Raw genomic sequence first — 14,225 nt, forward strand, 5'->3', positions numbered from 1 at the left:
CCTGCTTCTGGGAAACAGTTCCTCTCCATTGACACTATCATAAATCGTTTGAGCCAAATGGTTTCCATCTGTGATGTATCATTCCATAAAACAGAATATTCAGCATCAGGAGAAAGAAAGTGAAAGAAACCAGTCTCTGTGGGATTTACCCAACCAGTGTGAGCACCTTCAGGGGAGCAGAGAGAGAGGGAAACCAGTGGGAAAAGTTTTTAAAACTCGGAGTATTCCCACAGGAGAGCACTGGTTTAAATCAATTTTGAAATAAAGAATGGCAGCGCACAAATTCCGAGGAATGCATTTTTAAAAATTAATTTATCTTAATTGCACAAGATAATTTTCTATTATCGTCTTTGACAATGACGCCGTTAATTCCCAGGTGCCCCTGCGGGTGTGAAAATGTCCTATTCATTCCACAGGAGCCTATTGCGCAGGCGCAATGCTATATCTGGAGCGTGCGCACTGTCGCTTTGCTCGGAGTCTTCCGAGTGCGGGAGTTGGCACATTTTTCTGCGGGTGAGTCGGTTGGGCTGTGGGAGAAATGGAGCCGGGAGTCGGGTAGGGAGGGAGCTATGGCTTCCAAACACCCGTTGTAGGCCGCACGGCCTGAATAAGTCCCTGCAGATCCCGGGTTTAGAGCTGCCAGGCTTTTATCCCGGGAACAGGCCCCGGTTATCGGCCGCCATCTTGTTTCAGCGGGGACGGAGGGCGCATGCGCTGCTGTCGGTGGCGGGTCACAATGGGCGTGGTTTCAGGGGCTGGTTCAGAACCTCGATCTTCAGAGGGTCAATAGGCAGCAGGGCGCATGCGCAGCTATCCAAGACCATCAGAATAAGAATTCGGAACAGGAGCCCGTCATTCGGCCCATCGAGCCTGCTGCATCATTCAATAAGATCATGTCTACTTTGCTCCCCCACCCCGTCCATACCCTTAACTCTCTTGTGGATCAAAACCTCAGCTTTGAATATATTCAATGACCTGCCTCCAATCCTCACTGGTGAAGACAGAGTTCCAAAGATCAACAACCCGCTGAGAGAAAAGATCTCTCTTCATCTTAAATTTGAGATCCTTTATCCTTTACGGTAGCACGGTGGTGAGCACTGCTGCTTCACAGCTCCAGGGTCCCGGGTTCGATTCCCGGCTCGGGTCACTGTCTGTGTGGAGTTTGCACATTCTCCTCGTGTCTGCGTGGGTTTCCTCTGGGTGCTCCGGTTTCCTCCCACAGTCCAAAGCTGTGCGGGTTAGGTTGATTGGCCAGGTTAAAAAATTGCCCCTTAGAGTCCTGGGATGTGTAGGTTAGAGGGATTAGCGGGTAAAATATGTGGGGGTAGGGCCTGGGTGGGATTGTGGTTGGTGCAGACTCGATGGGCCGAATGGCCTCCTTCTGCACTGTAGGGTTTCTATGATTTCTATGATTTATTTTTACTTGATTTCCACACCAGAGGAAACATCCTCTCAGCATCTACCTTGTCAAGCACCTTATATCATATGAATCATAGAATCCTGACAGTGCAGAAGGAGGCCATTCGGCCCATCGAGTCTGTACAGACCACAATCCCACCCAGGCCACATCCCCACAACCCCATGCATTTGACACTAGGGTCTAAATTGATTGGCATGGCCAATCCACCTAACCCGCACATCTTTGGACTGTGGGAGGAAACCAGAGCACCTGGATGAAACCCACACAGACATGGAGAGTAAACGTGCAAACTCCACACAGGCTGGAATTGAACCTGGGACCCTGGCGCTGTGAGGCAGCAGTGCTAGCCACCGTGCCGCCCTTAAATTCCCAGATGTTTCATTAAGATTACTTCTCAGTCTTCTAAACTCCAAAGAGTACAGGCCCCAGCTGCTCAACCTGAAAGATAAAACTCGGCATTTCAGGAATCAACCAACTGGATCTTCTCTGAACTGCCTCCACTGCAATTTTGACCCAGCTAAAGTAATTCTGTGCCAGGTTAAAGGAGGAGTGAATGTTTTGAATCTCTGCCCTGGACAGATGCTGATGGATTTTGGAAACTCCTTTTACAGGGGGTTAGAAGGGGAGGATTTACACACAGCAAACTCAGACCAAAAGAAATGTTTGTCTGTCTTGAATTTCTAACCTTGAATTACACCTATAACTTTCCTCATTCACAGGGACAAGATCTGAAGATTGCAACATTTTTCCCGGACACCAATCTCTCTGAGATCTTTTCAGCTGCAGCAGATTTTAAAATGTGAAAACAGTGAAATGGTTTTGGGGTGAGCGTTAGTGAACATTAATTTAAATTTAGAGCATGCTCTGATTCCATGGATCTCGGGCTATTCTGGCTTCTTTACCATGGATGGGGAGGCAATGGTGCAGTGATAGTGTTATTGGATTAGTAATACAGGGATCCAGGGCAATGCACTGTGAACACTGGGTTTGAATCTCACAATGGCAAATGTTGAAATTTGAATTCAGTAAAAATCTAGAATTAGAAGTCCATTGATGACAATTGTTGTAAAAATCCATCTGATTGAATAATGTCCTTTAAAGAAGGAAATTACCACATCCCCCAGCAATGCAAACCACTCAGTTCAAGGACAGTGAGTTATGGGCAATAGATGCTGATGCAGCCAACACATAGAGTCATAGAGCAATACAGCACGGAAACAGGCCCTTGGGCCCAACTGATCCATGCCAACCATGGTGCCCTCCCAGCTAGTCCCAATTGCCCATGTTTGGCTCATATCCCTCTAATCTTTTCCAATTCATGTACTTATCCAAATGCTTTTTAAATGTTTAAACCTCCTGTTTGAACCTGCCTCAACCACTTTCTCTGGCAGCTCATTCCATGTACACACCACCCTCTGCATGAAGAAGTTGCCCCTCAGGTCCCTTTTAATCTTTCCCCTCTCACCTTAAACCTTTGCCCTCTCGTTTTCAATTCCCATACCCTGGCAAAAAGACAATGTGGGTTCATCCTATCTATGCCCCTCATTATTTAATACACCTCAATATAGTCACCCTATGTTCGAAGGAATAAAGCCCTCACCTGTCCAACCTCACGCGATCACTCAGGCCCATTAGTCCCGGCAACATCCTCATAAATCTTCTTTGCACGCTTTCCAGTTTATCAATGTCTTTCCTATAACAGGGTTACAAAAACTGTCCACAATACTCCAAGTGCAGCCTCGCCAACGACTCATACAACTATAACAGAATGTCCCAACTCCTATACTCAGTGCCCTGACTGATGAAGGCCAGTGTGCTAAATGCCTTCTTCACCACTCTGTCTACCTGTGACATTACGTTCAACAAACTATGTACTTCTCCGAGGTTCCTCTGTTCCTCAACACTCCCCAGAGCCTTACCATTCATTGTATAAGTCCTACCCTGGTTTGACTTTCCAAAATGCAACACTCACACTTAAGACCATAAGACATAGGAGCAGAATTAGGCCACTTGTCCCGTCAAGTCTGCTCCGCCATTCAATTATGGCTGATATTTTTCTCATCCTCATTCTCCTGCCTTTTTCCCATGACCCCTGATCCCCTTATTAATCAAGAACCTATCTATCTCTGTCTTAAAGACAGTCAATGACCTGGCCTCCACAGCCTTCTGCGGCAAAGAGTTCCACAAATTCACCACTCTTTGGCTGAAGAAATTCCTCCTTATCTCTGTTTTAAAGGATCGTCCCTTTAGCCTGAGGTTGTGCCTCTGTACTCTGTATTATCTGTACTGAAATCCATTTTCCAATCAGCGGCCACTTCTCTAACCGATCAACTGATCAAGATCCCCCTGTAATTTTTGATAATCTTCTTCACTATCAGCGATACCTCCTAATTTAGTATCGTTTGCAAACTTGCTAACCATGCTTTTTATGAATTTTTAAACGGCCATCCATTTCTCTGTTTCACCTCTGCCCTCCCTGATCAGCTCTCTGCCATTGTCTACCTTCCTCTCCTCTTATAATGGGTGTATTTTAACTATTATTTCTGCAAGCTATGTCTTGATGAGGTTTTTACCACTTCACAACTCTATTCACTGCTGATTTACCAGCTTAGTCTCACAATGTTCAGGAATTGTTTCTCTTCCACTGGAGATCATTTCCCTTCCACTTCTGAGCTTATATTGACCAATAAAATCTGATACATTTTTATTCCCTGTAATTCATTCTGCCCACCCTGAAACGTTAATCTTCTTTCTGTCTAAAAGGATGGTCTCTTTTCAAATGTTCACAATTAAAGGGCAGGAGATGGCTGACATTTAAGGGGACAGTACGTTAATATAGGACAGAGATATGTCTGGTGTTATTATATGGTACCCAGATGAGATATATTATTGATGTTTCTGCAATAAAATATATTTATTATTATTTCTTGCATTGTAATATAATGCTGTCGCGATGTTATACACTTCCAGTCATAAAGTCATTACAGCACAGAAGGAATCCATTTGGTAACTCGAGTCCATGCTGACTCTCTGTATAACATTCCAGTCCCATTCCCACTCTATATCCCCCTTCTCCTGAAAGTTTATTTCCTTCAAGCGCCCATTCACTTTCATTTTTAAAATGAATCCATAGATATGGTTGGAGATTTATAACATTTTGGGAATGAAATAGAAAAGAATGTTCCATAGAAACTAGAATTGTCTGCTCTGAATTTCTATCCTATGCTGACTGTGATGACTTTTGCAAACTCATTTCACAGGATTTTGAACGAGGAATCACAGGCAAAAATCTCAACCGTCACATCTCGAAAGAGTCATATTCCTTGGGATCTGAATATCTTGTAATATGGAACTGTAGCTACGTTATATATTTCCAGACATCTCTTCCCTCAGAGGGTTGTTAGTCTTTTGGATTTCTCTTTCACAGGGATCAGTGGAGGCTGAGGATCATTGAATATATTCCAGTTAGACAGATCTTTGACTGACAAGGGTGTCAAGGGTTATGGGGAACAGACAAGAAGATGGAGCAAAAGCTAATATGTGGGGGGATTTCTTCACTCAAGGATGTGGTAAAGCTTTGGAATTCTCAACCCCTGAGGACAGTGAAACCTCAGTCATCAACTATTTTCAAGAGAGAGATTGATTGGTTTCTAGTTTTGAAGATATCCAGGGATATGGGTTTAGTGTGGGGAGAATGATGCTGAGGTAGATGAACAAATTATCTCATTGAATAGTTTAAAAGAATCGATGAGCCAAATGGCCGACTGCAGCTCCTATTTGTTATGGTCTCTGTGTCCAGGACAGGAAGCAGTGAGCATGGATCTGTCAATCAGCCTCAATCTGCACCTTCAGGAGAATTGGGAGGGTGAATATTAGATACAGCAGAGTGAGAATGGAGGGAGAATGTGTGGGATGGAGATTTACAGCTTTTTGGGACTGAAATAGGAAAGAATGTTCCATAGAAACTAGAATTGTCTGCTCTGAATTTCTATCCTGTCCTGACACTGATGACTTTTGTAAACTTGTTTTACAAGATATTGAAAGAGGAATCACAGGCCGAAATCTCAAACGTCACGTCTAGACGTGACAGAGTCATATTCCATGGGAGCTGAATGTCATCTAACTTTGAATCTAGAAGGAGAAATGATTGTCCGGTCTGTTGATTTGAAAAGATTTCGAACATCAGTGTGACTGGAAAAGCACCAACACACTGCCACACTCGAGTGAGAGTGTTCCAGTGCCCTGACTAAAGGGCTTTAACCAGTTACACAGCCTGAATAAATATCACACCATTCACAGCAGGGAGAGACTGTACCCGTGTTCTGTGTGTGGACGAGGCTTCAACTGATTGTCCACCCAAGACAGAGGCAAGGACACCTGCACCATGGAGAAACCATGGAAATGTGGGGACTGTGGCAAGATATACAGAGCTCCATCTCTGCTGGAAGCTCATCGGCGCAGCCACACTGGGGAGAGACCATTCACCTGCTCTCAGTGTGGGGAGGGATTCACTCACTCATCCAACATGAAGAGACACCAGCGAGTTCACACTGGGGAGAGACCGTTCACCTGCTCTCAGTGTGGGAAGGGATTCGCTTGTTCATCCACCCTGCGGAAACACCAACGAGTTCACACTGGAGAGAGGCCATTCACCTGCTCTCGATGTGGAGAGGGATTCACTCAGTCATCCCACCTGCAGAGACACCAGCGATTTCACACTGGGGAGAGGCCATTCACCTGCTCTCAGTGTGGGAAGGGATTCTGTGATTCATCCAGCCTGCTGACACACCAGCGAATTCACATTGGGGAGAGGCCGTTCACGTGCTCTGTGTGTGAGAAGAGATTCAGTCTTTTATCCCAGCTGCTGAGACACCAACGAGTTCACGAGTGATTCCAGGGGTTGGATTCTGCTGTTATTGTTTCTGCTCTCAATTACATCCAGGACTGCATTTTGTTCATTCTCACAGTTGGTCAATGGGGAGGGTCGGAGGGTTTCTTTGTGCTGGACTGGCTGGTCTCAGCCTCCAGTGGGCTGATGCTCTTTGAGTCTTGTTGCGAATACCTGGTTTCAAATTTCACAAAGATCACAGACTGACAGGGTGTGAGGAAGTTAAGAGTCACTATTTTTGTTTGAAACCCCCCAATGCCCATCCAATTTCCTTTGTAATTGTTTATTATTTCCACTTCCTCCACCCTCGTAGGCAGCGAGTTCCAGGTCATTACCATTCGCTGCATCAAAATGTTCTTCCTCACATCCCCCCCTGCATCTCTGACCCAAAACCATAAATCTGTGTCCCCCTCGTCCTTGTCCCGTCAGCTAATGGGAACAGCTTTTCTTTGTCCACCTTATCTAAACCTGTCAGAATCTTGTCCACCTCTATCAAATCTCCCCTCAACCTCCTTTTATCCAAGAGGAACAACCCCAGCCTGACATCGACAATAAAGAACAAACTAACAGAATATGTTAATACCTGAAATCAAATGGGAATGTTGAATTTCTGTTTTAAAAGATATTGTGAATATATTGTCCTGGACAATAAAGGAATTGGAATAACTCACCTTGGGTGTGGTTGAATGGAATATATCAATCTGGTATCCACCTACAGTCCAGTGAAAGTCTGGAATGTGTAGCTGGAAATCCCTCCCTGTGGGTGTACTTACACTTGGTGAGAATATTTACTCAGGATGAGTTAGAATTAAATTGGGGCGGCGCGTGGCACAGTGGTTAACACTGCTGCCTCACAGTGCAAGGGACCCGGGTTCGATTCCCAGCTTGGGCCACTGTCTGTGTGGAGTTTGCACATTCTCCCCGTGTCTGTGTCGGTTTCCTCCGGGTGCTCCGGTTTCCTCCCACAGTCCAAAGATGTGCGGGTTAGGTGGATTGGCTATGCTAAATTGCCCTTTAGTGTCAGCGGGACTAGCTGGGGTAAATGCATGGGGTTATGGGGATAGGGTCGGTGGGATTGTGGTTGGTGCAGACTTGATGGGCTGAATGGCCTCCTTCTGCACTGTAGAGATTCTATGAGATTATTGCAGGACCGGCTGGTGTTCAGCGGCTGAGATACCTGGAATCTGTAAAAAAGGGGTCTGACTAATCAACAAACGGGGGGAGGAAGCTGACTCAGAAGCTAAGAAGTGTTCTCAGGCATGTTTAAATTATTTTATCATGAATTTTTGATAAGGACTGTGAGGGACTTGTGACCTGATAGTCGGTGAAGTGACGGTATACTCCAAGTAGCACTGGACTGAAAAGCAGATCTCTGAGAGTAGATTCTAATGGTTATAATCCTACCCAAGCATGGCCAGTGACAAATCAGAGCTCAAGTGGGGACTGGACAAGTCTCTTACCTGCCATTTGGAAACTAAGAACAAGAAACTTATCGATTAAAATTATGAGAGAATAGAGCCAACCTTTCGAGTCTGGATGACACTTCGTAAGAGCTCTTATAAAGGGTCATCCAGACTCGAAACATTGGCTCTATTCTGTCCCCACAGATGCTGTCAGACCTGCTGAGATTTTCCAGCATTTTCTGGGGTTTTTTCAGATTCCAGTATCCGCAGTATTTTACTTTTATGATAAAATGATTAGTTCTGATTGGAATCCCCACGACCCTCCCGCAAAACAGAGGGAGTGGTGGCAGAAGGAGAAAAAGGATAAGGATGATAAAGTCTGGGTTCTGATTCTCTGAGCCCATGTAGAATGAACAAAATGAGTGAATCAGTTTATAAAGAACAGAAGTTACCCATCCCTAACAAAAACTGATCAAATAAAATAGGTTGAGGAACATAACAAAAAAAATTAATAGATGAAGTTTAAAATCATTTGTTTTGTTTTAAACTTGTGTAAAGTGATGTAATTGTGTGCCAAGTTTTTGCTGCTCACTCCCCACCCCTTTAGGTTCTGTAGAAAAGTTAACCCTTTCAGCAGACAGTTCATTTGTTTTTAAATCGCCCGAAAACTTGTGTGTCTATTTTAGTTCACAATTGAAGATTTATGGGAATTGGCTAAGATGGGCTTTTGACATTTTTAAAGTATAAAAAAGTGATCTTGAGAAGGCAATTTGGTAGAGAGAGGTGGAGGGAGAGATGTTTACAGAGAGGTGTGGAGAGCTGTTGGTTTTACAAGTTATCCACGTTTTTGGAGCGGTCACTTCATGTCCTGGTCTGAGAGGGATGGAGAGAAGTCTGTTCAATTGTTAATGTTAAACTTTCTCCATTAACTGTTAATCGACACTCTGTTTTTTATCTTTCTGACTTGTTACATTTTTAATGATTAACAAACTTTCTGAATTCACCATTTAAAGTATTCTTTCTAGCCATATGGTTAAGTCACTGGAACCTGGTGTGATTTACGATCGGGGAGGTTATTGTAAACAAGAGAACCCCCATAAATCTTAGTTCAAATAAATCAAAGTTCCTATAAATGGAATGTTATCCTTTATTATGAAAGAAATTGAACATAGAAGTAAAGATGTTCTGCTTCAGTTATACCGGGCGTTGCTGAGACTGCATCTTGAATACTGGGTGCAGCTTAGTCTCCTATTTAAGAAATGATACAAATGCATTGAAAGTGGTTCAGAGGAGGTTTAATAGTTTGCTTCCCAATTCTTGACTCTTACAGTATGAATTTTGTCCGATTTTCCTTGTCTTCACCTCTGACAAAGGGTTATCCTGACTCAAAATTTTGTCTCTATTCTCTCTCTACAGATGCTGTCAGACTTGCTGAGATTCTCCAGCATTTTCTGTTTCTGTTTCAGATTCCCGTAACAGCAGAATTTTGCCTTTATACCAATTCTTGTTGGATAAGGGCGTCAAAAGTATCAGGTGTAGAACGGGAATATGGAACTCAACACAAACAGACCAGCCATGATCTAAATAAATGGTGGAGCAGACTCAAAGGGCCAAATGGCCGACTTCTGCTCCGATGTCGAATGTTGGTCACAGATTCCTGAGAATTGTGAAACAAGGCTGGAAGATTCGCCTTGCTTGTGTTAGTGGGAAAATGTCCAGGAGAACCATCACTGTGAAGGACAGTTCTGGGATTAAAGGTTGCCCGACTGGAAAAGGAAAACAATGGAAATAAACTCTTGAGGAGTGAAGAATCACTTTGGGCTGGTTTTTGGAGAATTTTGGAGACAGAGTAAAATATAATTGTTCAGTGGGATATTTGATTGTGTTGAGAATAAAAGGACAAAGTTCAATTTTACAGAGTAAGGGCAATGTTCCCAACAAAGAACAGTGTTTAATCATTGTTGCTTCCAGTTTGTTGGAGTAAATGTCAAAAAACTTGAAGTTTTGTCATGTGATTCTTTAATTTATTCACTGGGTTTAGAATTCATTTTTTAAATTATTGATTGTCACAGAAATTCTAACAGTTCATTTAAAGCCACAAGTTTTGATTTCCCATTTGAGCCTGGGGCACCTTTCTGTCTCTCTATTGCTCGTGTCAATGACAGCCAGGCGATGGAGTTGAGGGCTGAATTTAGCTGAGAATAACGAGGCCTGCGCCCCAGTTGGGAAACTGCCCTGGGCGTCACACTAATAGAGAGACAGGAAGGTGCTGGAGGACTGAGTGGGAAATGGGCCTCCAACCAATTGTTATATCAGTCACTCAGAGCTAAAGAGAAACCTGTCTCTTTAATTACATATACAGGGAAGAGGCTGCACTGAAATCTGCCCTTCAAACCTGCACAAAAGCAGGAGGCTGAGATTGACAGGATGCAGGAGTCCATTCAGCCCATCGTGCCCTGCTATCTCTTTGAAAGGACTCTCTGATTCATCCTACCACACTGATCTGTCCCCACAGTCCTGCAAATTCTTCCCTTTCAAGTTTTTACCTTTTGGAAAGATTCTATTGAATCTGCTTTCAGGCAGATCAGAACAACTCGCTGTGTCAAAAAATAAAATCTTATCTCCCCCTCTGGCTCCTTTGCCAATTACCTTCGAGGGACTCACTTTCTGTTAAAGAGCCTGCCAACCCCTCTCACCCACTTTCCCTAAAGTGCATCAATCTCATCAGCAAAAGTCCAGCAAAATCAAATATTTTTACTGATAAAAGTTTATTAATGAAACAGAACATGGTTAAAACAAACAGAAAATGACTTGAGGATCAAAGACAACCAGAGTAAAAGGATGTTCACAATGTTCTGGACCCAAATGGTTTCTCTCTATCTGTTCCCTGACCTCTTTGTGGTAAAGGCAGAATTCTCTGGACAGTAAATTTAAAAAGAAGTTTATTGAATGAAAAAGGTTTACTGAACAACTGAGCACAGTGGCACAGTGGTTACTGCTGCCTTACAGTGCCAGGGACCTGGGTTCAATTCCTGGCTTAGGTCATTGTCTGTGTGGAGTCTGCACATTCTCCCCATGTCTGCATGGGTTTCCTCCGCGTCCTCCGGTTTCCTCCCACAGCCCAATGATGCGCAGGTTAGGTGGATTGGCTATGCTAAACTCTCATTCAGTGTACCTGAACAGGCGCCAGAGTGTGGCAACTCGGGGAATTTCACAGTAACTTCATTGCAGCGTGAATGTAAGCCTACTTGTGACTAATAAATAAACTTTAAGACATTGACTTCACAGCTTCATGCGGGTGATCAGCCTGTAGAAGAGTAACCCTCTCTGGCTCCTTCTTTGACAGTAATTTCCTTGGAACTCGGCCTTGGGAGGCTTCAGAATTTGGTTCACAAGGAAAACCTTCAGAACCTCTACTTTTATCCCCAAAGTGACCGTTACCACACGTCAGAGTTGGGCCTGTTGGAACATGACAATTGGTCAATTTGGTCTCCAGATTAATTGAATTGGATCCTCAATTACTGACACCACTTTCTCTCATTATCTTAGACAGGAATACAAGAGATCTGGTTCATGCTATCCCTTTATCTGATTCTATACAATCCCCTTATTCACAGAGTTTCAAATGTTGAGGCTAATCAGAGTTTGAAGATCTCTCTCGCCAGTACACTAATATAACATTGTGGCTTCCTCCAAGTATGAGAACTGAAGGGTGGACAATTTAGTGCCAGCTGCGGCACGGTGGCACAGTGGTTGGCATTGCTGCCTCACAGCGCCAAGGATCTGGTTTCAATTCTTGGCTTGGGTCACTGTCCATGTGGTGTCTGCACGTTCTCCCTGTGTCTGCGTGGGTTTCCTCCAGTTGCTCCTGTTTCCTTCCCCAGTCTGAAAGACGTGCTGGTTAGGTGCATTGGCCGTGCTAAATTCTCCCTCGGTGTAACCCGAACAGGCACCGGAGTGTGGTGACTAGGGGATTTTCACAGTAACTTCATTGTAGTGTTAATGTGAGCCGACTTGTGACACAAATAAATAAATAAACTTTAAAAATTTATCTTCATTGCACATTCGTTACATACACAGCAATTAAGCTTTTACATTTTAACAGCAAATAAAAACTCAGTCTTTTACTGTAATGACTGATTCATTAATTGTAACTCAATTAAGGGTCACTGCTTATTCAATCACCATGATGCCCCCTCCAATTGGCCAATTCCTGAACGCCCCCCCGTGCACATCCACTCCCCTTGGCAGAGATTCACCCCCCTCCCACCCGATCACCTTAGAGGGACTCTAAAGCTAAAGGACCAGATTATCCTTCTCATTCTGCAACCAAAACCAATCCAATGTTAATGGGTTTCTCCACAGATACTGCCAGACCTGCTGATGTTATCCATCATTTTCTGTTTTTATTTCACATTTCTGCAGTATTTTACATTCTGCCTCGAAGGGCTGATCCTTCCAACCAAGTTACAACGGACAGAACAATATAACATTGTGGCTTCCTCCAAGTATGAGAACTGAAGGGTGGACAATTTGCATGTATTAGTTAAAGTAAAGTTTATATTAATCACAAGTCGGCTTAGATTAACACTGCAATGAAGTTACTGTGAAAATCCCCCAGTACTCACAGTCTGGCACCTGTTCGGGTGCACTGAGGGAGAATTTAGCACAGCCAATGCACCTAACCAGCACATCTATCGGACTGTGGGAGGAAACCCATGCAGACACGGGGAGAATGTGCACACTGCGCACAGACAGTGACCCAAGCTGGGTATCAAACCCGGGTCCCTGGCGGCTGTGAGGCTAACCACTGTGCCAAGGTTGATTAGAATCACAATATCACTGATGTAACCTAGTGATGCCAATGAAATAATGACAGTGATCTCATTGACGAGAGACAGTTTGATAATCAATTAATTTGAAATAAGTCTGCATACGGAAAGAATACAGGTGTTGAATATAAATGAAGAGTTCAGTGTATTTTGCTCACTCTGACGAATCAGGCTGAACCTTCTACTGAGGACATACAAGGAGAAGATTTTGTCTTGTCATCCTGTTACTGACATATCAAATAGAGCAGGAAAATACATGGGCATTGAATGGAATCTGACTTCTCCAACTGGAGTCAATGGGAGCTGTCTTGAGAACACATTGTCTGGACACTATTTTCAGTAAAATACTGGAACTCTGCATATCTCCCTGCACAGCACATTTCTCCATTCAGCTTGTTCCATTTTTGTACATGGTTCCCTCTGATTCCTGTCTCTGTGTCTCTCAGCCCGCAGTAATTTACCGTGCTGTCAGACAGCAGCTCATGGATGGTTCCTCACTTTTCAAACTGTCGAATGATGCAGAAAATTAAGTCCCCATACCCTCTGCTCTAAAAACACTTCCGTAATTAGGGATGCGGATGAAGAAGTTAGGAGCTTTATCCTGGACTTGATGGTGCAGCCGTAAGGAATATGAATGAGCTGTGCTCGAAATACTCTAATTAATGGTCACTGAATCTCCCTCAAACTGTGTCATTGTAACTGGCTCCTGTGAGACACGGACACTAAAACTGATTTATTTTACATATTCTGATATATCCTGACCATTGATTAACTGTAAATAGCTCCTGAACCTTGGGGAGGAAAGTGTTCAGGTGACTTTCTCCCTCTCTGATGCCCCACAATTTCAGCAGCTCAGACTCCAGCTCAATAACCCTGAGCACAGATTCCGCCAGCTGCAGACACTCGCCACAGATATGATTGTCCAGGTTTGCACAAACTCTCACATGCTGCAGTTCTGGCACACCACCTGCCCTGTGAACTCCCGTCCAGTTACAGGAGAAATAAAAAAAGGATTAACAACAGCATTCAACCTCTGCAGTTACACATGGACTCGCTGGTGTCTCAGCAGGTTGGATGACCGATTGAATCCCTTCCCACACTCTGAGCAGGTGAACGGCCTCTCCCCACTATGAGTGTGTTGGTGTGTCTGGAGATTGGATGATTGAGTGAACTGCTTCCCACACACACAGCACCTGAACATTCTTTCCCCAGTGTGAACTCGCTGGTGTTGAATAAGATGAGATGATTGTCTGAATCTCTTTTCACAGTGAGGACAGCTGAATGGTCTCTTGTCAGTGTGAACAAGCTGGTGTTTCATTAGATCGGGAGAGGTTTTAAAGCAATCCCCACAGTAAAAGCATTTATGAGGTCTCTTGTTACTGTGAACTCTCTGGTGTGAACCTAGGCTGGATGACTTTGTGAATCCCTTCCCACATGTGGAGCAGATGAACGGTCTCTCTCCAGTGTGAGCGCGTCGATGGGTTTCCAGCTGGGATGGATAACTGAATCCCTTCCCACAGTCCCCACATTTCCATGGTTTATCCATGGTGCCGGTATCCTTGTGTCTCTCCAGATTGGATGATCAGTTGAAGCCTCGTCCAAACATGGAATACGTGTATGTTTTCCCCCCGCTGGAAATGGTGTGATTTTCTTTCAGGCTGTGTAACTGGTTAAAGCTCTTT

The 14,225-nt window shown here is 44.0% G+C and overlaps 4 protein-coding genes and 1 long non-coding RNA gene across 6 annotated transcripts in view; 2 read left to right on the top strand and 3 right to left on the bottom strand.

The window, feature by feature from the left end:
- LOC144482803 (uncharacterized) overlaps positions 1–14,225 on the bottom strand; it is a 327,339-nt gene that overhangs the window by 215,337 nt on the left and 97,777 nt on the right. The gene's annotated exons all lie outside the window — the stretch shown is intronic.
- Positions 1–14,225, top strand: part of LOC144482781 (ER membrane protein complex subunit 4-like) — a 174,157-nt gene that overhangs the window by 37,792 nt on the left and 122,140 nt on the right. The window lies entirely within an intron of this gene.
- The window catches only part of LOC144482778 (uncharacterized), a 298,466-nt gene that overhangs the window by 27,626 nt on the left and 256,615 nt on the right, over positions 1–14,225 (bottom strand). The gene's annotated exons all lie outside the window — the stretch shown is intronic.
- LOC144482712 (uncharacterized) overlaps positions 1–14,225 on the bottom strand; it is a 210,368-nt gene that overhangs the window by 27,138 nt on the left and 169,005 nt on the right. The window lies entirely within an intron of this gene.
- LOC144482813 (uncharacterized) overlaps positions 487–14,225 on the top strand; it is an 80,061-nt gene continuing 66,322 nt past the window's right edge. The window contains exons 1-2 of the long non-coding RNA XR_013495962.1: positions 487–513; positions 2,140–2,244. This is a non-coding gene — a long non-coding RNA (uncharacterized LOC144482813). The remainder of the gene's footprint in view (positions 514–2,139; positions 2,245–14,225) is intronic.

This window comes from Mustelus asterias, unplaced genomic scaffold, assembly GCF_964213995.1.
Source record: "Mustelus asterias unplaced genomic scaffold, sMusAst1.hap1.1 HAP1_SCAFFOLD_42, whole genome shotgun sequence".
Lineage (NCBI taxonomy): Eukaryota > Metazoa > Chordata > Chondrichthyes > Carcharhiniformes > Triakidae > Mustelus > Mustelus asterias.